Source organism: Prionailurus viverrinus, chromosome A3 (assembly GCF_022837055.1).
Source record: "Prionailurus viverrinus isolate Anna chromosome A3, UM_Priviv_1.0, whole genome shotgun sequence".
In the NCBI taxonomy this organism is placed as follows: domain Eukaryota; kingdom Metazoa; phylum Chordata; class Mammalia; order Carnivora; family Felidae; genus Prionailurus; species Prionailurus viverrinus.
The window spans coordinates 97008561-97022188 of NC_062563.1; positions in this window are offsets into that span (position 1 = coordinate 97008561).

Here is a 13628-nt window from a genome sequence, read left to right on the forward strand (position 1 = left end):
CTTTTTATATCTTATATAACTACCTTTGATTTTTAGATTAAGCTAAATTAACTTCATTATGTTCAATAGATAGTAACACTGCATTGACATTTAATAGGCTTTGTTTTGTCAGATTTTCTCCCCTAAACATGACATTCATGCCACAGATAATGCTGCAATCTTAAGGAAGTTATCCTATTGATTCCAAAGCAATCTTTCACATCATCCATCACTGACACTTTTGCAGTATCTCTTTTTTGTTCTTCATTTAGTATCTATGATGGCAAAATCATAACATTCAAGAAATTGCCCTGTATTGAACCCAGTAATTCAGTGAACTTTGGCTTCAAAAACATGCTTATTTATACCTGAAAGAAGTAAATACTTGGAAACAATTGTGTGCTCATAAAAACATAGTATTCAGAGGAAGATAGGGGTGTCAAGATCACAAAAGTAATTTAGGAGACCACTCAGAACAACATCATATTTCAAATAATCTAGAAAACCAGTCTGAAATATATCGGGCGACAATTATGTTGAGAGCAACCCTAAGCTTTATTGTGTTAAAAACTGTGCTTCGTTTTTGTTTTTCTATTTCTTTAATATACAGTAAAGTTTAATCCATAAATATAGTATAAAAATAGATTATAAATGAAGGAGCACCTGGGTGACTCAGTCGGTTGAGTGTCTTAATTCGGCTCAGGTCATGATCTCACAGTTCATGGGTTTCAGCCCCACATTGTGTTCTGTGTTGACAGCTGGGAGCCTGGAGCCTGCATCGGATTCTGTGCCTCTTTCTCTCTCTGTCCCTCCCCCACTTATGTGCTCTCTCTCTCTCAAAAATTAATAAACTTAAAAAAATTAAATAGATTATAAATGAATTTATTTAATTGCCACTTATATAAGTGGAAAGGCAAGTGGCTGTTATTCAAAATTAAGTTCCAGTTCAAGTTCTATATATAATTAGTTGAATCCTTGGGAAACAATTCAGTTAAAGATTCCTTTATATAGAGGATTACAGACCCTCTCACAGGTCTGTAGGGAGACTGAAACAACAAAAGTGAAAATGGCATGTAAATTACTGAATTTAACTCTTTTAAAGAAATGGTATGAGCCTCTTTTACTCCTAAATTCAATTTTGATTATATGACTAGGCCAAATCCCTGTATGTAGGGTTTAGATGCTAAGCTAATGGGTAACAAAGACAAAGCTTACCAAATCTTTTCCTTTTTATTTTTTTTAATGTTTATTCATTTTTGAGAGAGAGAGAGAGAGAGAGAGAGAGAGAGAGAGAGAGAGAGAGAAGGAGGGGCACAGAGTGAGGGAGAGAGAATCTGAAGCAGGCTTAGCACACTGTCAGAGCAAAGCCCTGACTGGACCTGGAAGTCACAAACCAAACCCTGCGATCATGAGCTGAGCTGGAGACTGATGCTCAACCTATTGAACCACCCAGGTGACCCTTACCAAACCTTTCTGATCAATCCTACATCCTTGATCCCATGTATATGTCAGGGGGTGGGGAAAAGGGGGTGGAATGTTGGATCTTTTGCTTATTGAAGAGTAAACTGAATCAGGTTCTAGCTTACACCCGTCCACAGAAGGACTTAGTGTAGACATGAATTCAAAGGTTATCTTTACTATTTACAAGTCATATGACATTGAGAAAGTAACATAACTTAAAAAAAATTTAGTGTTTATTCATTTTTGAGAGACAGAGAGTGACAGAATGAGTGGGGGATGGACAGAGAGAGAGGGAGACACAGAATCTGAAACAAGGTCCAGGTTCTGAGCTGTCAGCACAGAGCCCAACGCAGGGCTTGAACCCACGGACTGTGAGATCATGAGCTGGGTCGGAGTCAGATGCTTAACTGACTGAGCCACCCAGGAACCCTGAGAAAGTAACATAACTTTTTAAATTTTCTTTCAGTTTCTTAATCAGAAAAAAAATTGAATAATTTTGAGGTATAAATAACCAAAGTGCATATTAAAACACTTAAAAAACCTGCACTATAGTAGTTACTCATCAACTATTAGATGTCTTCTCTATTCTTTTTGTCTTACTTATCAATACAAGAAATCAACTCTTCTCCTATATAATACTTCTAGTAATATCCATTCACATCTTTAAAAACACCTCAAGTCATTTCCAGATATTTGCCTCATTTTTCAAGTGTGCTTTTGACTAACAGAAAGTATTTGTGCAATTTATATGATGAGCTTCACCAAATTTATATTTTTTAAATATTTGACTCCTTGATTTCAGTTTGATGACTAAATATAAGAGGAATAGATTTGGTCCTGAAACACATTTACCATGCATTCCTCATACTTAGACACTTATTTATCCTTTCTTCTTTAAATTCCATCATGTTTTATTTTGTCCATTTCTGAAATCTGTTGATGCTCATCTGTGTGTTGTCCTCATTTCATTAATTTGAAATATGTTGATAGGAAGTAAAACACGTATCTTTCATAAAGGGCTTCTACTTTATAAATGTCTTCTATTTTTACTCAAACAGCTTACTCCTTTATTCTCTTACCAGGGAGATATTTTCCACCCATCTATGACTTTTTGTTAGAAAAATAATTACTACTTTGTACCCTTCCCTCTATTTTTAGCATGTGCATTATGGGATATCATTATTCAGTTGAATGGTATGGTCATGTTATATGATTTTTTGTTCTAGCACCATTCCAAATACACTACTCAAAACATGTACCGATTTAAATATTAAATTTGCTATATGTTATCCATAAATTGGACAAACATGACATCTCTATTGCTAACAACATGTTATAAAAGTAGATTAGGCAGAATAATCTCTATGTAAGATCCTGAGGTAACCACAAGAAATCACCCAGCCAGTTGATCAAAATCCAACTCACATTTATGTAAGATTGTGAACTGATTTCTTATCCAATAAATTACTGTTGCATATCATCTTTACTTTCTTTTGCAGTTTCAAGTGTCTTATAAGAAATACTACCAAATGCCTTACTGATCTCTACGTCTACTTGATTTTTCTACTATCTACTCATCTCATATTTCCCAAGGAAGTGAGTGGGTTTAATGTGATCCTAAGTGAGCTGAAACTTATGTTAATGGTCCTTGGTTACAGCATCTTGCCTGGGTTCAATATGAAGTGAGCCAGCCCACAGTTTGTTTACTCCATTTTGATAAAAGTCAAATGTTTATAAAAGTCAGTATGATATTTGCCCATTTACAAACATTAATCTTCTATCTACAATAATGACTCCATGATGATCACCAATGGCCATTCAGAGATCTTGCTTACTAGTTCTTCACTTCAGTGCCAAATTTGTCTCCTGGGGAAATAGCTAGTTGTTCACATAAAATATCCTGATCCATCATGAACATCACCTTGGGAAACTGCCTCCAGTATTTATGTTTGTGCTCCTATTTGAGTCTAATGGTCATTTTACTTGACAGAGAAGACAAAAGTCAAATATTGATTAAATGTTCTGGTTTTATACCTAATCCATCATTCAGCAGTTTCAATACCTCCTTGGAAAAAGCTCAGATATTAATAAAATAAGAAAATAATAGCTACACGCTTGGCCCCAGAATGAAGAACTATCTTTCCTTGATCTTTTGTGCTAAAAATAAGAAAAATCAGCATTTATAATTAACTTAGCAATTTTCCTGCCTCAGCTCATTTGGGGGCATTTTTATTAATATTATATTTATTTACCTTTGCTTTTCTTTTTATCTGTTTATATACCCTTTTGAAATATAAACACATTAGTATGCAAAAGCTCCTTGCAGATTCTACATCCCATTAGCTCTGAAGAATACATTCAAATTTCATTGATACAAATTCATTTTTTGATCTTGGAAAAGTCAGTAATTCTCTCAGAGCCTTAGTTTTATCATCTGTGAAATGAGTGTAATAAAAACACCTACCTTATCTTTTGATTTTAAGTGGCATTTAGGTCTCCCTTTCAAAGGTGGACAGAGACCATTTAGAAAGACCCTTTCTCTATTCTGAATAAAAAAGGATAATTTTTTACATATATGGCTAAACATTAAATCTAGAATGGCAAGTCTTCAAATACCAGAAATTAAGATTTCAAAAGCATAAAAAGAGAGTTTATTGAAGCCCATAAAATTCACAATGGTATTGAAACTGAATATATAACTTAGGGAATTTGGTTTTATACCAGTGAGGGAAGGGGAAGGGAGTGGAAATAAAATAATCATCCTTGCCTTTTCTTTATTAAACATGGAGAAGAGAGTAGGGAGAGTATTTTATTAGGTTAAATATAAGAGTTTAGACTTATGTATTGGGTAATATTTTTTCCCATATACTACTTTGAAACTGACCCTTATCTTATACCATATACAAAAATCAACTCAAACTGAATTAAAGACTTAAATGTAAGTCCTGAAACCATTAAATTCCTAGAGGAAAGCATAGGGGAAAAGTCTCCTTGACTTGGGTCTTGGAAATTTTTTTATACAACACCAAAAGCAAGGCAACAAAAGCAGAAATAAACAAGTGGAACTACATCAAATTAAAAGCTTCTCCACAGTGAAGAAAAAAAATCAATAAAATGAAAAGTCAATCTATAAATAGGAGAATATATTTCCAAACCATACATCTGATAAAGGATTAACATACAAACACAGAAGGAAGTCATACAACTCAGCAGCAAAAACCCAAATAACCCAATTAGAAAATGGGCAAATTATAAAGCTACAGTAATCAAGATAGTGTGGTACTGATGAAAATGTATACAAATAGGACAATGGTGCAGAATAGAAAGCCCAGAACTGGATCCATGTAAATACATTCAACTGATCTTTGACAGGGGAGCAAAGGTAATACAATAGAGCAAACAAAGTCTTTCCAACAAATGGTGCTGGAACAACTGGATATCTATATGCAAAAAAAAAAAAAAAAAAAAAAAAGGAATCTAGACAAAAACCTTATAGCCTTCACAGAAATTTGCTCAAAATAGACCACAGACCTAAATGTAAAACACAAAACTACAACATTCCTAGAAAACAGCAGAAGAGAAAACCTAGATAAAGTTGGGTCTGGCAATGACTTCTTATACACAACAGAAAAGAAACAATCTATGAAAGAAATAATTGACAAGTTGGACTTTATTACCCTTAAAACCTCTACTCCCTGAAATATTGTGTCAATAGAATGATAAGACAAGCCACAGACTGGGAGAAAATGTTTGCAAAAGATAACTGATAAGAGATTGTCACTCAAAATATACAAACTCTTAAAACTCTACAATAAGAAAATAAGCAACATAATTAAAAAAATGGGCCAAAGACGTTGAGAGATACCTCACCAAATAAGACATACAGATGGTAAGTAATTATATGAAAAGATGTGCAAATCATATGTCATCAGGGAAATGCAAATTAAAACAACAAAGAGATACTACTATATAGCTACTAGAATGTCCAAAATCCGGAATACGGACAACACCAAACACTGGCAAAGATGTGAAACAACAGGAACTCTCATTCATTGCTGTTGGGAATACAAAATGGTTCAGTCACTTTGGAAGACAGTTTCGCAGTTTCTTACAAAACGTTTTACCTTATCATTCAGCAATGATACCCCTTGGTATATTATCAAGGAGTTGAAAACCTATGTCCACACAAAATCCTGCATACAGAAAGAAGTTTATAAGACCTTTATTCATAGTTGTCAAATCTTAGAAGCAACTGAGATGCCTTTCAGTAGGTGAATAAATGAACTACGATATGAAATATTATTCAGTGCTAGAAAGAAATGAGCTAACAAACCATGAAAAGGCACAGAGAAATCTTAAATGCATATTACTAATAAAAGAAACCAATCTGAAAAGGCTACATACTATATGATTCCAAGTATATGACATTCTAGAAAAGACAAAACTATGGATACAATGAAAAGATCAGTGGTTTCCAGGATGGAAGATGGGGGAGAGATGAATAGACACAGCACAGTCAATTTTTAGGACAATAACGATAGACTATGTGATATTCTAATGATGGATATGTCATTATGCATTTGTCTAAATCCATAGAAGGGGCAACATTAACAGTGAACCTTAATGTAAATAATAGAGTTTGGGTGATTATGATTGTCAATGTTGGTTCATCAATTGTAACAAATAAACCTCTCTGAAGGGAGATGTTGATAATGGAGGAAGCTTTGCATGCATGGGCGAAGGACTGTATGAAAATTCTTTGTACCTTCCTCTCAATTTTGCTTTGAATGAAAACTGCTTTAAAAATTAAGTTTTATTCCATTTTATATATAAACCACATCTTCTTTATCCATTCATCAGTTGATGGACATTTAGGCTCTTTCCATAATTTGGCTATTGTTGAAAGTGCTGCTATAAACATAGGGGTACAAGTGTCCCTATGCATCAGCACTCCTGTATCCGTTGGGTAAATTCCTAGCAGTGCTATTGCTGGGTCATAGGGTAGATCTATTTTTAAATTTTTGAGGAACCTCCACACTGTTTTACAGAGTGGCTGCTTTTGGCTCAGGTCACGATCTCATGGTTCATGAGTTTGAGCCCCACATTGGACTCTGTGCTGACAGCATCGAGCCTGCCTAGGATTCTCTCTCTCCCTCTCTCTCCCTCTCCCCCACTCATTCTCTCTCTCTCTCTCTCTCTCTCTCTCTCTCTCTCTTTCTGTCTCAAAGATAAATACATAAACTTACATTTTTAATTAAGTTTTAATTTGAAAATCCAAAGCAAAATATGTATTTAAAAAAACTTGTATTTCTAATGGGAAATATTAAAAAGCCTATTAAGTGGGCATTTCATACACAATGAAAAGCAGTAGAGCATTATGCTTTTATTTTTGAAAAATTAATCTTTTGGGAGGAAGGAGAGATGAATAGGCAAACAATGCTACCTCTCTGTCCACATTTGCCTACTTTGCTCAGGCATAATCATGACCCCTGGCTGGGGAATACACGGTCAATGAAACCATGAAGACAGTTGCCTGGAACTTCTTTTAAAAAGTAATCACAACTTGCCACCTTTGCCTAGGAGCTGGAAATGGGAGAGGAATGAGAAATCTTCCCACTTATAATTAATCACTCCTTTTAGAATAGATTCAAGAATAGAAAACTTCAGAAGCAAGCCTAGGGCACTTTAGATCATGGCCTGTGTGGAATAGGTATTTGGAAACTACATGAAATCTTTGACCTTGGTCACCCTACATTTTGCCTATTTGCAAACCTAATAGAATATTATTTCCTTAGACCCACAACAATCCAAATTCTGATGCATTCACATAACAAAATGTGGTTGAGTTCACCCAATGGGTAGTCATTGTATTTTACTGAGCAATATTCTGTCTCAGTAATAGCCCTCCCCCCCCCTCCCCCCGTCCATGACAGAAACTGCTGGCAACTTCAGCAGCACTGAAAACTAAAGTGCTTCATTGGGAAATTCCATTGAATTGAGGAAGTGTGGCAATGACAAGCACTGTGGCAAAATGCAGTCAGGGTTAGGTGAAGGTGCAGTTGATTTCTCAGTTTTTTCAGAAAACTGTATGAGTTTTCAATTCAACTCTATTGGTGTGGGCAGAACCAATATATTTAATGCAATTATTGGTGATACACTGATCACCATCACTTAAACTACACAGTTGATGAATGAAATCTGTATAAACATTCCAATCACTGAATTAAATATGTACATATTTATTGGTTACTACTTATGTGCTAACAACCGTGATGGGTGATTTCACATCCTATATCTTAATTACTCAAGATAGTATTTCCCATTTGTATCGCTGAGCATTCTAAGACAGTTAAGTCATTTTTTCCATAGGTGTTATGTGCCAGAGCCAGATGAAGCATTATTTAACACTACCAAATCACAGTTGCATGAAAATATAATTCTACAGGTGGAAGATTCCTGAGAGATGACAGAGTCACACCTTCTGTAAGTATAGCAATGTTACTGCATAAACTTCTGAATCTTCCTAAGATTAGTATTCACTGCTTCACAATGTAGTCATTTCTATTGCTGTGTAGCTTTGTTAGCATGTCTTCTTTACACTACGCTGAAATGGCTCCCTGAAATTTTTACCAAATCAGTCTCAGTTTTGTCTTCCAGAATTATACACCAACTTCAAAATCTTCTTCCACAGGGTCTCCATGCTTCTTGTAACTGAAGATGAAATCATAATCTCTCGAAGACTCATCTCCCCTATGGCCTCAGCTGTATTAATTGTTCCTCATTTAAAGAATTTTACTATCTTGTAAAGATATTATTGCTCGTATTTGAATACACTTACCTTGCAACATCCAATATTAATTATATAATTGATTATATATAAAATATACATATAGAAACATATAACATACAGAAACATACATATAAATAATTATGCTGTGATTTGAATTTATTAGTAGTCTATCACTCCCTTATTCTGGATTACATAACCTAATATAGCAGGTTACATTTGTTTTTCTTCCCCAAGTCTTTCGACATGATCTTTTGACTAGTTTATGTCATCCAGAAACTAGTTCTCAGCCTTATTGTTTGAACACACTAGTGTGTCATAATCCATGAAGTACATACTGTCTCAGGCATTTTTTTTGCAACTCATAACTTCTATAAAATGTGGGTTATTTGCTTCGACATTATTTCAGTGACTCAAGGTTTTCCTTAAGGTAACTAATTTACATTCCAGTGTTCTTTATTAAATAACAAAGAAAATATTAAATGGTCTAAATTTTTGAACAGTGAAGGATGGCTATATTGTGACTATCAAATATCATGTGTGACTTGATTAAAAATATAGACAAATAGATATAAAACCACAAATAACATGTGGCATTAGTTTGTAAGTTCTTTTCTATTTTCCCCTAAAATGTTAGAAATTGTTTTATGTGCTTATTTTTGCAAATATGTGTGAGAATTCCTAAATTATGTAACCAGGATAAAAACTCCTGAGTCATAGTGTGTGGCTTTTTTTTTTCAAATTTACTGAATATTGACAAAATGTTTTCCATATTGGTTATAGAAATATGCACATTTTTAGCAGTGTATTAAAATTCTTATAGGTCCATATTCTTTTTTGTCTTGTTCCTTACCTATTTTTCCCAGTCTTATTGAAACATAAAATTGATACATAACATTGCATTCATTACTTTAAGGTATACAACACAATGATTTGATGTAGTAATTTCACAATATATATTGTGAAATATATATTGTGAAATTATTAACACAGTAAATTCAGTTAACATCTATCACTTAATGTAGTTACATTTCTTCCCCTTGTGGTGACAACTTTTAAGATCTACTATCTTAACAACTTTCAAATATATGAAAAAGCATTGTTACCTACAGTCACCATGCTGTACCTTATATTACTAAGACTTACTTATAACTGGAAATTTGTACATTTTGACTCTTTCCTTCCAACTCCCCAATTCCCAATTCTGGCAACCGTCAAACTGTTCTCTACTTCTATGTGTTAGATTTTTTGAGATTCCAAACCTAAGTGAGATCATGTATCTTTCACTGTCTGACTTATTTCACTTACATAATTCCCTCATTCCATACATGTCACAAATAGCAGGATCTCCCTTTTCCTGGCAGAATAATATTCCATAGTATATTTATGCCACATTTTCTTATCCATTAATCCATTGATGGGCATGTAAGTTGTTTCCATTCTTTGTGTGCTTTAAATAATGCTTCAATGAACATGAGGAAGCAGATACTTCTTTAAGATAATGATTTCATTTCCTTCAAATATATACACAGAAGTGGGACTGCTAGATCATATAGGTAGTTTTTATATTTTCTAATATAAAAACTTCTTAATTTTTTGAGAAACCTCTGAACTGTTTTTCATAGTGACTGAACCAATTTACATTCCCACCACCAGTGTACAATTATAGTTCCCTTTTCTCCACATCCTTGCCAATACCTGGTATTTGGTCTGGCCCAACTAATTAGGAGCTCATAAGAGAGGAAGAATCAACTGATTCTTTCCTATGGGTTATTTTCTCAGTAGATCTTCACGTTTATCCCCCCTGTTACTATTATATGCATCATGTTTCTTTTGGTCTGCTTGTCTATTCCTATTCCACCATGTTATTTTTTCTTGACTTAAATTAAGACTGTGATAGAGAACTCTCATCTGACATGACTCTCTTTCTTTTCATGTTTCTTTACCAATTTCTAATAGATCACATCAAATCTTTTTTTGTATTGTATTGCAATAGACTTGTAGAATATAGTTGTAGAACAAATAAATAAATATTTTCCCTTTGAAAATTAAGAAGGGAATGGGACTCAGCGACATCAGACTATTTCCCATAGTATCTAGCAAAGTGTTTACACATTGTCAGTACTTAATTAAAGCTTTATTGTTACAGAAAGAGATAATGCCAGTGAATGCATTAACAAATACATAACATATAAGCCTTTTAAATAGAAGCTTCTTAAACAGAAACTTCTTGTGGGTGAGGGCCATTCTACTGTTGTTTTTTCTCCCTGTGTAGGTAATAGTACAACTAATCTGGAAGATATTTGATTAAAGCTAATGATTTCATTTGGGGTTCACAAGATATGTTTTTGCTGCAGGTATCAGAATACTGGTCTAAAAGTGTTTTTAAAAATAAGAGTTAATAATCTTGCATAATGACATTTCTGGAAGTAGATGTTTTTAGATTTGCTTAATTGAACAGATCAGCAAATGCTAAGGTGCATAAGGATCACCTGTCATTTTTATTTTTATGTTGGTTCTTTTCTTATAGACACATCGCACCTATCAGATCTCCAAGTTTGTATCCTCATAACAACAATGCCCAAAAGTAATAAGAAAAAGCAGGGTTTCTCCTCATGTCATCTCTTTGATCGTGCAGTAAATCATGCCTATAAGCTCCCATCTACCTCCTTTCCATGTTTAATGGCTACATGAAGACTCCTATCATTCATTAGCCATGACTAGTTATGATTTATCATCAGGCAGAATCCACTGTACCTGAACATAATGCTGAAGGGATATTGGAATAAAACCAAGTTCCTTTTACCAGTGAAAGAGGATGAAATTTCTTCCTGATAGAAAGTCAACAATTTCTGTCACATGAAGTTTCATGTTTTCAAGTCAATAATAGGGGCAACACAGCACACATACTGAAAAGAGTGGTTATTTAATTTTTTTCTTAAAACAGTTTGTCTATAGAACTTTTTAAAAGAAATGGTTGATAATTACTTACCAATATCTTTAAATCTTGATAAAATAAAGTGATTTTTAAAGGCATTTGCTCCTGATTAGTACTAACAGTTTGTTTTTATCCCCCAGCTATCTTGTCAACATAAGATTGTGCTATTTCTTAATCACTTGATATAAATTTTAGAGAAAAAAACCCACTACCACAGAAAAGTGATGGATTCCCCTAGAACAACCTGCAATGCAGGAATCCCAACAAGTAAATACACACACACACATTCGCACAAAACATTAGTGAGATTTAATTTTCCACAGATAAAGCAGAATTTATATTTCAAAAAAATTATTTTTCCATCAAAACTAATACGTAATTTATAGTTTATTATAATGATGTTATGCAAATATCTCCTGGGATTTCTATTGAGAGATTGTCTTTTGATTCTATATCACCTTTTTTTTTTTCTCTTGATTTTTCTTTTCTTTTTTTCTTTTCTTTTCTTTTTTTGTGGGAGGAGAGGAAAGAGAGTCCTTGGAACTATGGTTTAATTGATTATCATTATCAAAAATAATTTCTATACCCAGGAGGTTTTTATGGACTAATCTTGTTACAAAGATTTGGGAGTCAAAAATACGGTTTGATTAAAAAAACAGGACCTCTGTCTTTGTTTTCTAAACTACTCCAAATACAGTCTTATAAAAGTAATTCCAGTAAACTTTCAAGCAATAGTATCATTGCTATAACAGATACATAAGTTTAACTAGTATAAATTAAAAATATTTATTAAGATCTATTTGTTTTGTTCTCATTGTTATTTTTTAATCTGTCTAGTTTCTTTTATTCATCTAGCAATGTATATGTATTTTAAATATCTTATTTCCTGGAATCAATGTTCAATAATTTGAATTAGACATTGATAAGTGATCCTCAAGTGTCTACTCGTCTTTTACATGACTATCATTTTCCCTGATAATTGGAATCAATCCAGTATTGTCTTTCTGATGAGCTTGGCAATCCTAGGATATGAAATATGTGATGGAAAATTTCTCTGAATATCCTTGCTGGCTTCATAAAATAGGCATCTTGGGAAATGCTGAGCTTGTGAAACAGGTAACTAAAGTAGGAAATGGATAAGATTTCTAACTTAAATTGGCCATTATATGAAATGAACAAACTTGCTTCCATTTCCTGAATAAGGAATGCTTTCTTCCCTTCTGTGAATTGGATGGCGATCGATACGGCGGGTGGTAGGGAGAAACTAATAGTAATCCTTTGCCTATGAAAATCAGAGCTTCTAAGAATTGGCATGAGATGTTGCAGCTGTGGAGTTGGGGAAAGATCTAAGTTACTTTGTCACAGTATTGAAAATTCACCTCCACAGGATTAAGCTTACGTGCCCTTATTTCTAGGAGGTAACTTGTATACGCGAGGTGAGGTCTACATTGTATAAACCAAAATGGAAAAAAACAGTTAAATAGAGAATTAGGACACAGTAATCAGTTATATGGATTTTCTGTTTCCTACCTGCATAGTGCATGGTGGCAAAGTACTTAACACACATGCAGACACACACATGCACACACACACACACACAGACAAATGCATACTTGTTTTCTAGTTTGGAGTTCCCCACATGATTTACCTGGCTGAGGTGAATTCATTTCCTTTCTTTTTCTTTGGGTCATACCATTCCTTTTGTTGTTTTAATAATGTTTCCTATGAACCCTGTATTTGTCTCCTTGTACTTCTGCCATTAACTACTATTGAAATTTTAATTGCATCTTGTTTTATATAATTTGCTACTTTGCTTATAAAGATTATGCTTCTCATCTGTTTCATACCAGAAGCTCACTGGGGACATGGAATACATTTTTAATTTCTCTGAATTTTCCACACTGTTTGGCACACAGGGGGCATTCGAGAATAATTGTGTGTTGAGTGTGTTGTGTGTGCTCAGGGCTGAGCACATTGAAAATGTGTAAATGATTATATCCTGACTGATCTATTATCATCATAGACTAACCATTTTTCCCGAGAATGACCAAAAATGTATATTAAAAAGTATATACAGTTATGTACACAGTGGAAATGAAGGCACGATTTAAGAGTCTGGTTATTAAAGTTGGTTTAAAGCTTTATGTCATATATATTCAATATTTCCCTCGTAAAGTCTTCAAATTACTTCAAAAGTACAAAGAAAAGTGAGTTTTATTATATCTCACTAAACAAAAAGTCCTTCGTTCTCTCTCTCTTTTTCAACATGTGTACCACACAGACAACTCACTCACGTTTCTTGGCATTTTTAACCATTTTGAATTTAAAATAGTTAACACATGCCTAGGAGAATAGAAATAGAATTATCATTGGCCATTTTAAACCATTTAGAAATGTTTGTGCTTATCTACAATGTTTAGTAATTCTGTGTTCATATTAAGCCTCAAACTCTGAATATGAATA